This window comes from Pongo pygmaeus, chromosome 7 (genome assembly GCF_028885625.2).
Source record: "Pongo pygmaeus isolate AG05252 chromosome 7, NHGRI_mPonPyg2-v2.0_pri, whole genome shotgun sequence".
NCBI lineage: Eukaryota > Metazoa > Chordata > Mammalia > Primates > Hominidae > Pongo > Pongo pygmaeus.
Window position 1 is genome coordinate 82,100,258 of NC_072380.2, and position 9,517 is coordinate 82,109,774.

Genomic DNA, 9,517 nt, shown 5'->3' on the forward strand with positions numbered 1-9,517 from the left:
CCAGGCATGGTGGTGCACGCCTGTAGTCCCAGTTACTCGGGAGGCTGAGGCAAGAGAATTACTTGAACCCAGGAGGCGGAGGTTGCAGTGAGCTGGGATTGCATCACTGCACTCCAGCCTGGGCAACACAGCGAGACTCCATCTCAAAAAAAAAAAGAAAGAAATATGTTGAAGAATGAGATGCTCTATCAAATAGCCTCATTAATGGTTATGTTCATTATAATTGGATTATTAATTGTCAAATAATTGAAATATGACAATAATCTCCAAATACCAAAATCATGGTGACTCTAATATATTCTTTCTGGGTGTGCTTCTGGGTCATCGTTAAAAGTATTTTTTTTTTTGAGACGGAGTCTCGCTCTGTCGCCCAGGCTGGAGTGCAGTGGCGTGATCTCGGCTCACTGCAAGCTCCGCCTCCCGGGTTCACACCATTCTCCTGCCTCAGCATCCTGAGTAGCTGGGAATACAGGCACCCACTACCACGCCCGGCTAATTTTTTGTATTTTTAGTGGAGACGAGGTTTCACCGTGTTAGCCAGGATGGTCTTGATCTCCTGAGCTCGTGATCCACCCACCTCGGCCTCCCAAAGTGCTGGGATTACGGGCGTTAGCCACCGCGCCCAGCCCATTAAAAGTATTAATCATTGTTGTGTAACAGAAATAAACAGATGCAGTGGTTCAACAAAGACAAACAAGTGCAATTTTTTTTATTTATTTATTTTTGAGACGGAGTTTCACTCTTGTCACTAATTTTGTTTTTGGTTTTGTTTTTGTTTTAAGACAGAATCTCACTCTTTTTTTTTTTTTTTTTTTTTTTGAGACGGAGCTTCCCTCTTGTTGCCCAGGCTGGAGTGCAATGGCACAATCTCGACTCACTGCAACCTCTGCCTCCTGGGTTCAAGCAATTCTCCTGCCTCAGCCTCCCGAGTAGCTGGGATTACAGGCATGCGCCACCACGCCTGGCTAATTTTGTATTTTTAGTAGAGACGGGGTTTCTCCATGTTGGTTAAGTGGGTCTCCAACTGACCTCAGGTGATCCACCCACCTCAACCTCCCAAAGTGTGGGGATTACAGTCATGAGCCACCGCGCCCGGCCCAGAGTCTCACTTTTTTGCCCAGGCTGAAGTACAACGGCACGGTGTTGTCTCTCTGCAACTTCCGCCTCCCAGGGTCAAGCAATTCTCCTGCCTCAGTCTCCCAAGTAGCTGGGACTACAGGTGCATGCCACCACACCTGGCTAATTTTTGTATTTTTGGTAGAGATGGGGTTTCACCATGTTGGCCAGGCTGGTCTTGAACTCCTGACCTTGTGATCTGCCTGCCTCAGCTTCCCAAAGTGCTGGGGTTACAGGTGTAAACCACCATAATTGGCCTAATTTTTGTATTTTTTAGTAGAGACAGGGTTTCACCAAGTTAGCCAGGCTGGTCCTGAACTCCTGACCTCAGGTAATCCACCCGCCTTGGCCTACCAAAGTGCTGGGATTACAGGCGTGATCCACCGCACCCGGCAGAAAGTGCAATTTTTAAAATGGGCAAAGGACTTAAATATTTCTCCAAAGAAGATAATAGTTTCTCGTCATCAGTCATTAGGTATGTACTAATCAAAACCATGATATAGCACTTCGTGCCCACTAGGAGGGCTATAATTTTTTTTTTTTTTTTTTTTGAGACGGAATCTCACTCTATTACCCAGGCTGGAATGCAATGGTGCCATCTTGGCTCACTGCAACCTCTGCCTCCAGGGTTCAAGTGATCCTCCTGCCTCAGCCTCCCGAGTAGCTGGGATTACAGGCTCCCACCAGCACACCCAGCTAATTTTTGTATTTTTAGGAGAGACAGGGTTTCATCATGTTGGCCGGGCTGGTTTCAAACTCTTGACCTCAGGTGATCCACCTGCCTTGGCCTCCCAAAGTGCTGGAATTACAGGTGTGAGCCACCACACCCGGCATGGCTATAATTTTTTAAGTGGGAAATAACAAATGTTGGCAAATTTATTATTTGACCCCTCCCTCCTACATTGCTGGTGTGACTGTAAAATACTGCAGCCACTATGGAAAATAGTTTATCTATTCCTTAAAAAGCAATTATAGAATCATCATAGGACCCACCATTTCTACTTGAAACCCAAAGTAATTGAAAGCAGGGATTCAAACAAATGCTTATACACAAATATTCACAGCAGCACTATTCACAAGAGATAAAAGATGGAAATAACCAAAATGTCCAACAGCGGATGAACAGTTACACAAAACATGGTATACACACAATGAGATATTACTTAGCCATAAAAAAGCATCAAGTAGACTGGGCATGGTAGCTCACACCTTAATCCCAGCACTTGGGAGGCCGAGGTGCGTGGATCACCTGAGCTCAGGAGTCCGAGACCAGCCTGACCAACAATAGCGAAACCCTGTCTCTACTAAAAATTTAATTTAGCAGGGTGTGGTGGCACATGCTTGTAATCCCAGCTACTTGGGAGGCTGAGGCAGGAGAATCGCTTGAATCCTGGAGGCAGATGTTGCAGTAAGCCAAGATCGCGCCATTATACTCCAGCCTGAGCAACAAGAGCAAAACTCCATCTCCAAAAAAAAAAAGAAAGAAAGAAAAAAAAAAGCATGAAGTACTAATACATGAATGTGGATGAACCACAAAACATACTTGAGCCCAGGAGCTCAAGACCAGCCTGGGCAACATGACGAGCCCCCCATCTTAGTAAAAACTCTTTTTTATTTTATTTACTTATTTTTTTAAACAAGAAGTTTATTTAAACAACAAGACTTGAAGGGAAAACTATCTAGGATTCTTTTTTGTTTTAGAGTAATTTATCCCTACTTAAAGACAGATTGCCCTACATGTAACAGCTACATACAAAAAAGTTATAAAATTGTCCTTGGTTTTGCAATGATGAATGAAAAACAGTAAAATTCTCCAATTGAACAAGGTATGCAAGGATTTTTATTTTTGTTTATTTATTTTTTTGTTAAAACAGTGAGAGCAAAACAACTCACTGGAATATAAAGAGCTGAATGAGCATGCCGCTAATGGAGAAAGGGGGTATTTTCACAGAATCAGTATTTTTCCCCACTCTGTCTCCACTTGATGTCAATCAAAACATACCATTGGCTGTTTAGTTTAAAAAAATGCAAAATGCAATATGCTTGTGCACATATACCAGTTACTTTACATACAATAAAGGAATGGGGAAAGGGGAAATGAAAGAATAGAGAAAACTATGCTGTAGTAGTCAGGATGTGGTGGAACCAAATTGCAGTTTTCTAATTGAGAATGTAATCTTGGTCTTGAAAGAACAGAGTTCTGGAGTAAAGAAGCAGGTTCCCTTTTCAGTAGACACCTCCCATCTGCTATTGGAACACATCAATTGTATCTTCATCCTCCATTTCCAACTGTGCAGGTGTGTCTGTTTCATTGATTGGTTACCTGTGGAATCGTAATCTAATCTGCCTCATTGACAATCCTTGTCTTTCACAATAGGCTTTCATTAGTTTACTAAGTGGTGTATGCCTCTTAATCTTAAACTGCATCACAGAACCATCTTGCCCCGCCACCGTTAAATTAATATGATCGTGGTTCTCAGCCTTGACTCCTTCCTCGGGCTTTTCATCAGCTATGGCAAGCATCAGAGTCTCCTCAGCTGTAGCTTCACAAGAGAGGTACCAGGTTCACATGGAACGAGGAAAATCTTTTAAAAAAAATAATAATAATAGGCCAGGCACCGTGGCTCATGCCTGTAATCCCAGCACTTTGGGAGGCCAACGCGGGCAGGTCACGAGGTCAGGAGTTCGAGACCAGCCTGGCCAACATGGTGAAACCCCGTCTCTACTAAAAACACAAAAATTAGCCGGGCATGGTGGCACATGCCTGTAATCCCAGCTACTCAGGAGGCTGAGGCAGGAGAACTGCTTGAACCCAGTAGGCGGAGGTTGCAGCGAGCCGAGATTGTGCCACTGCACTCCAGCCTGGGTGACAGAGTAAGACTCTGTCTCAAAAATAATAATAATAATAATAATAATTTTACATATATATATATATTTTTTTTGAGATAGGGTCTCACTCTGTCGCACAGGCTGGAGTGCAGTGGTGTGATCTCAGCTCACTGCAACCTCTGCTCCCCAGGTTCAAGTGATTCTCCTGCTTCAGCCTCCCAAGTAGCTGGGATTACAGGCTCCCACCATCATATCTGACCAATTTTTGTAGTTTTAGTAGAGATGGGGTTTCGCAATGTTGGCCAGGCTAGTCTCGAGTCCTGATCTCAGGTGATCTGCTCACCTCAGCTTCCTAAAGTGCTGGGATTACAGGCATGAGTCACCGTGCCCGGTCATAAAAATAATTTTTAAAAAGAAAGGAACAAAGGAAGGAAGGGAGAGAAGAAGGGAAGGTTCTCTCTATGTTGACCAGACTGGTCTCAAATTCCTGGGCTCAAACAATCTCCCCACCTCGACCTCCCAAAGTGCTGGAATTATAGGCCTGAGTCACCATGCCGGTCAAAAAGCTATCTACTTAGGGAATGCTTTGAAATAAATGGAGCCCTTCAATTCTGCCCTGATAGTCAACATTTTATCTATTAGCCAGAACTTCAGAGAATGACAAATGTAGACCACATCATTTTGTGTCCATTCATTGCTGTTATGCCATCAGCCTATGTTGAGAGATGTTCCAAGGAGCTCCACCATACACCATGGTGCCTGTAGTTAATAACAATATAATATATTCTTGAAAAATGCTAACAGAGTGGATGTTATGCATTCTTGCCACAAAAATGATAGCTATGTGAGGCAATGCATATGTTAATTAGCTAGATCTTGTCATTCCACAATGTATATATACAGAACATCATGCTACACATGATAAATACAATTTTATCTGTCAATTTAAACAATAAAATAAAAATTTTAAAGGAGCTCTAAAAATCTATTTTATTTATCTACAGTGACCTTGGGATTTCCTGAAGGAAAGGCATTGGAGTAGAAGTAAGAGCTGACTGTGAAAGCCTGAGGAGGAGCTGCCTTATTGTTAAGGGGTAGCAAGAAGCCCAGGCGTGGCAGTCCACGCCTGTAATCCTAGCACTTTGGGAGGCCAAGATGGGAGGATCGCTTGAGCTCAGGAGCTTGAGACCACCCTGGGTAACATAGCGAGACTTCGTCTCTACAAAAAATGGTTTGGTTTTGTTTTTTCTTTTTTTTTTTTTTTTTTTTTGAGGCAGAGTCTCACTCTGTCGCCCAGGCTGGAGTGCAATGGCGCGATCTCGGCTCACTGCAAGCTCCACCTTCTGAGTTCACGCCATTCTACTGCCTCAGCCTTCTGAGTAGCTGGGACTACAGGCACCCACCACCACTCCTGGCTTATTTTTTGTATTTTTAGTAGAGACGGGGTTTCACTGCGTTAGCCAAGATGGTCTCGATCTCCTGACCTCGTGATCCACCCGCCTCAGCCTCCCAAAGTGCTGGGATTACAGGCGTGAGCCACTGCGCCCGGCCTGGTTTTGTTTTTTCAAGACAGAGTCTCGCTCTTTCGCCCAGGCTGGAGTGCAGTGGCACGATCTCTGCTCTCTGCAACCTCTGCCTCCTGGGTTCAAGCGATTCTGGGGCCTCAGACTCCTGAGTAGCTGGGACTACAGATGTGTGCCACCATGCCCAGCTAATTTTTTAATATTTTTAGTAGAGACAGGGTTTCACCGTGTTGGCCAGGCTGTTCTCAAACTCCTGACCTCAGGTGATCTACCCACCTTGACCTCCCAAAGTGCTGGGATTACAGGCGTGAGCCACTGTGCCCAGCTACAAAAAATGTTTAAAACTAGTTGGGTGTGTTAGTGCACACCTGTAGTCCCAGCTACTTGGAGGCTAAGAAAGGAGGATTGTTTGAGCCCAGGAGTTTGAGGCTGCAGTGAGCTATGATTGTGCCACACTGCACTCCAGCCTGGGTGACAGAGCAAAACCTTGTTCAAAAACAGATAAATATATAAATTAATAATAATGCAAATAAAAAGAGTACTCTGAGCAGTGCTTAGAGCCAGAGCTGGGACTACCCAGTTACTCAGGAGGCTGAGACAGGAAGATCACTTGAACCCAGGAGTTGAGTTCAGCACTTTGGGCAACATTGAGAGACCTCATTTCTAATAAATAAATAAACTAGAACTCTGACCAGCAACCTGCAGCCACCTGCCCAGAAAATCAATCCCTTATCTACAATGTGCTGTTGCACAGGGAGCCAGCATGTTTAACTCAGACTTGCAGAAGCCACACTCTATCTCTAATAACAATTCAGGATGCTAAACAACACCAGTTATAATGACTGGCTCAAAATGGCTAGGAAGAACTCGATTAGTAACTGACAGCTTCCCTGGTTTTTATGCCCACTTCCAACTTAGGACCAAGCAGAAAAGTCAAATGCACACCCCTAACCAATCACATCGGGTGCTTTCCTTCTAGTTAGCCACCTACAGCTTTCCCAAGCCAGCAGCCTCCATTCAGGACCGACCTGAAGCCTTCCCTTTTTCTGCTATAAAGCTTTTCTGTTTCCCCTACCTGCCTTTGAGACTCTGCAAACACAAGTGATGGTGGCTGACTGCCTTGCTATAGCAAGCTCTGAATAAATAGCCTTTGCTTTTCTCAGTTGGTCTTCATTTATGTCTACAGAAGGTTTTGAACAGAAGAGTGACATGATCTGTCTTAGGTTTTAAAAAGATCAGTGTGTGGCTGGGCATGGTGGCCCATGCCTGTAATCCCAGCACTTTCTGAGTGTCCCAGGCAGGCAGATCACTTGAGTCCAGGAGTTTGAGACCAGTCTGGCCAACCCTGTCTCTACCAAAAATACATAAAAAATTAGACAAGCATGGTGGTGCATGCCTGTAGCCCCAGCTTCTCAAGAGGCTGAGGTGGGAGGATCACCTGAGCCTAGGGAGGTTGAGGCTGCAGTGAGCCATGATCATGCCAGAGATGATGTTAGGAGCCCTGCAACAGCTACAGAGATGGTGAGGGCTGGTCCCATTCAAGGATTCAATGTAGGTTAAGAGACAAGAGAAGGATGACTCTAAGGCCTTTTTTTTTTTCCTGCTTACCTGCTTGTTTGCTTATATTTGACTGAGCAGCTGAAGATTAGAATGGCATTAACTGAGGGAAGTCATGGGTGAAGCAAGGTAGGGAGGAATGCCACGAATTTGTTTTTGCACAAATTAAGTGGAGTTTTTTTGTTGTTGTTGTTGTTTTTTATTTTTTTTGAGATGGAGTCTCGCTCTGTTGCCCAGGCTGGAGTGTAGAGGCGCAATCTCGGCTCACTGCAAGCTCCACCTCCCAGGTTCACGCCATTCTCCCGCCTCAGCCTCCCGAGTAGCTGGGACTACAGGCGCCCGCCAACACACCTGGCTAATTTTTTGTATTTTTAGTAGAGACGGGGTTTCACCGTGTTAGCCAGGATGGTCTAGATCTCCTGACCTCGTGAGCCACCTGTCTCGACCTCCCAAAGTGCTGGGATTACAGACGTGAGCCACCGCGTCCAGCCACACAAATTAAGTTTGAGATGCCTGTTTGACTTCATAGGGGAGATGTTGGGCAGAATCTGGGTTCAAGGAAGAGATCCAAGCTGAAGATAGAAATACAAGATTTGTCCACATAAAGATAATTATTAAAGCTATGAGACAAAAGAGAAAAAATGCAAGGACTAAATACCCATTGTTCTGAAATATGCTTTTTCTGTTTTTCTACTCAGTAAATGCAGATCTGCCTCATTCTTCCTAACTGCCGCATTTGGGAGAGAAATATCAATCTGTTTGTCTATCCTTTTACTGTTGGGGCCAGGCGCGGTGGCTCACGCCTGTAATCCCAGCACTTCGGGAGGCGAGGCGGGTGGATCACGAGTTCAGGAGATCAAGATCTCGGTGAAACTCCGTCATTACTAAAAATACAAAACAAATTAGCCGAGCGCGGTGGTGGGCCCCTATAGTCCCAGCTACTCAGGAGGCTGAGGCAGGAGAATAGCGTGAACCCGGGAGGCGGAGCTTGCAATGAGCCGAGATCCTACTGCACTCCAGCCTGGGCGACAGAGCAAGACTCCGTCTCAAAAAAAAAGACAAACCAGTTTTTGTTTCTTTCTTAAAAGAAGGAAAATATAAAGAAACATATCCTTGGCAGCTTTGAAAGAAAGAGAATTTTCTTCTCTTAACAAGGCATTTCAAGGCCTGGATGTGGCTCTGTTAATACAGAGAAGTAACACCTTGAGGAAACAAAGCGTGCTACTTCACCCCCAAATCACAGCGGTAATTACCTTCCCGATGTTCATTTGGGTAAAAAAAAATCATCCTTCATTAGATTTACGTTTTCTGATGTTGGAATACTAAATTAGGTAGTCGTCTTCCTAATAAGTCACCTTGGGTATTACCTGTGCATGCTCTATTCAGATCAGTGGTCTGGGAATAAAACGTAGGAGGGAGAAGGGGGGAATTCGGGGAGTTAGATAGCGTTGGTGGCAAGATGGAGGAGCCACAGGACTGTTCTGAATGATGCCACCAAACTGTTGTTTTCATAAAAAACAGGCTAATAAATCCTCTTAACAGGAATTTACTAACACTGAAGTTCAGCTTTACTATGCTCTGCAAGACGACTGCGTTAGTTTCCTGAGGCTGCCGTAACAAAGTTCTACAAAGTGGGTGGTTTAAAATAACAGAAATGTATTATCTCACAGTTCCAGAGGCCAGAAGTCCAAAACGAAGGTGTTAACAGGGCTGTACTCCCTCAAAAGGTGCTAGGGAAGAATGCTTCTTTGCCTCTTTCAGCCTCTGGCAGCTCCCGGCATTCCTTGGTTTGTGGCTGCAGGATTCTAATCTCTGCCTCCATCTTCACATGACTTTCTCCTGGTCTGGGTCCTCCTCTTCTTTCTCTTATAAACACTTGTCATTGGGTTTAGGACCCACCTGGATAATGCAGGATGATCTCATCTCCAGATCCTTAACTTGACTACATCTGCAAAGACCCCCCTCTGGCACCCAAACTGGAGTGCAGTGGTGCCATCACAGCTCACTGCAGCCTCAACCTCCCCGGCTAAAGTGATCCTCCCATCTCAGCCTTTTTTTTTTTTTTTTTTTTTTTTTTTTTTTTGAGACAGAGTCTTGCTCTGTCACCCAGGCTGGAGTGCGGTGGCGCTATCTCGGCTCACTGCAACTTCTGCCTCCCAGAGTCAAGTGATTCTCCTGCCTCAGCCCCTTGAGTAGCTGGGATTACAGAAGCACACCACACCCGGCTAATTTTTGCATTTTTAGTAGAGACAGGGTTTCACCATGTTGACCAGGATGGTCTCCAACTCCTGGCCTCAGGTGATGCGCCCACCTCGGCCTCCCAAAGTGCTGGGATTACAGGCGGGAGCCACTGAGCCTGACTTATTTTTTAATTTTTTCATTGATATGTCATAGATGTACCCATTTTCAGAGTGCACATGATAATTTAATACATTCATATAACTTGTAAAGATAAAATCAGTGTAACTGGGATAACCATCACCTTAGGAAAA

General features: G+C 44.8%; 1 pseudogene; it reads right to left on the reverse strand.

Annotated features, from left to right (window-relative positions):
• Nucleotides 1–3,156: 3,156 nt before the first annotated feature.
• Nucleotides 3,157–8,847, reverse strand: LOC129042091 (small ubiquitin-related modifier 2-like; annotated as a pseudogene).
• Between the last annotated feature and the right edge of the window lie 670 nt (nt 8,848–9,517).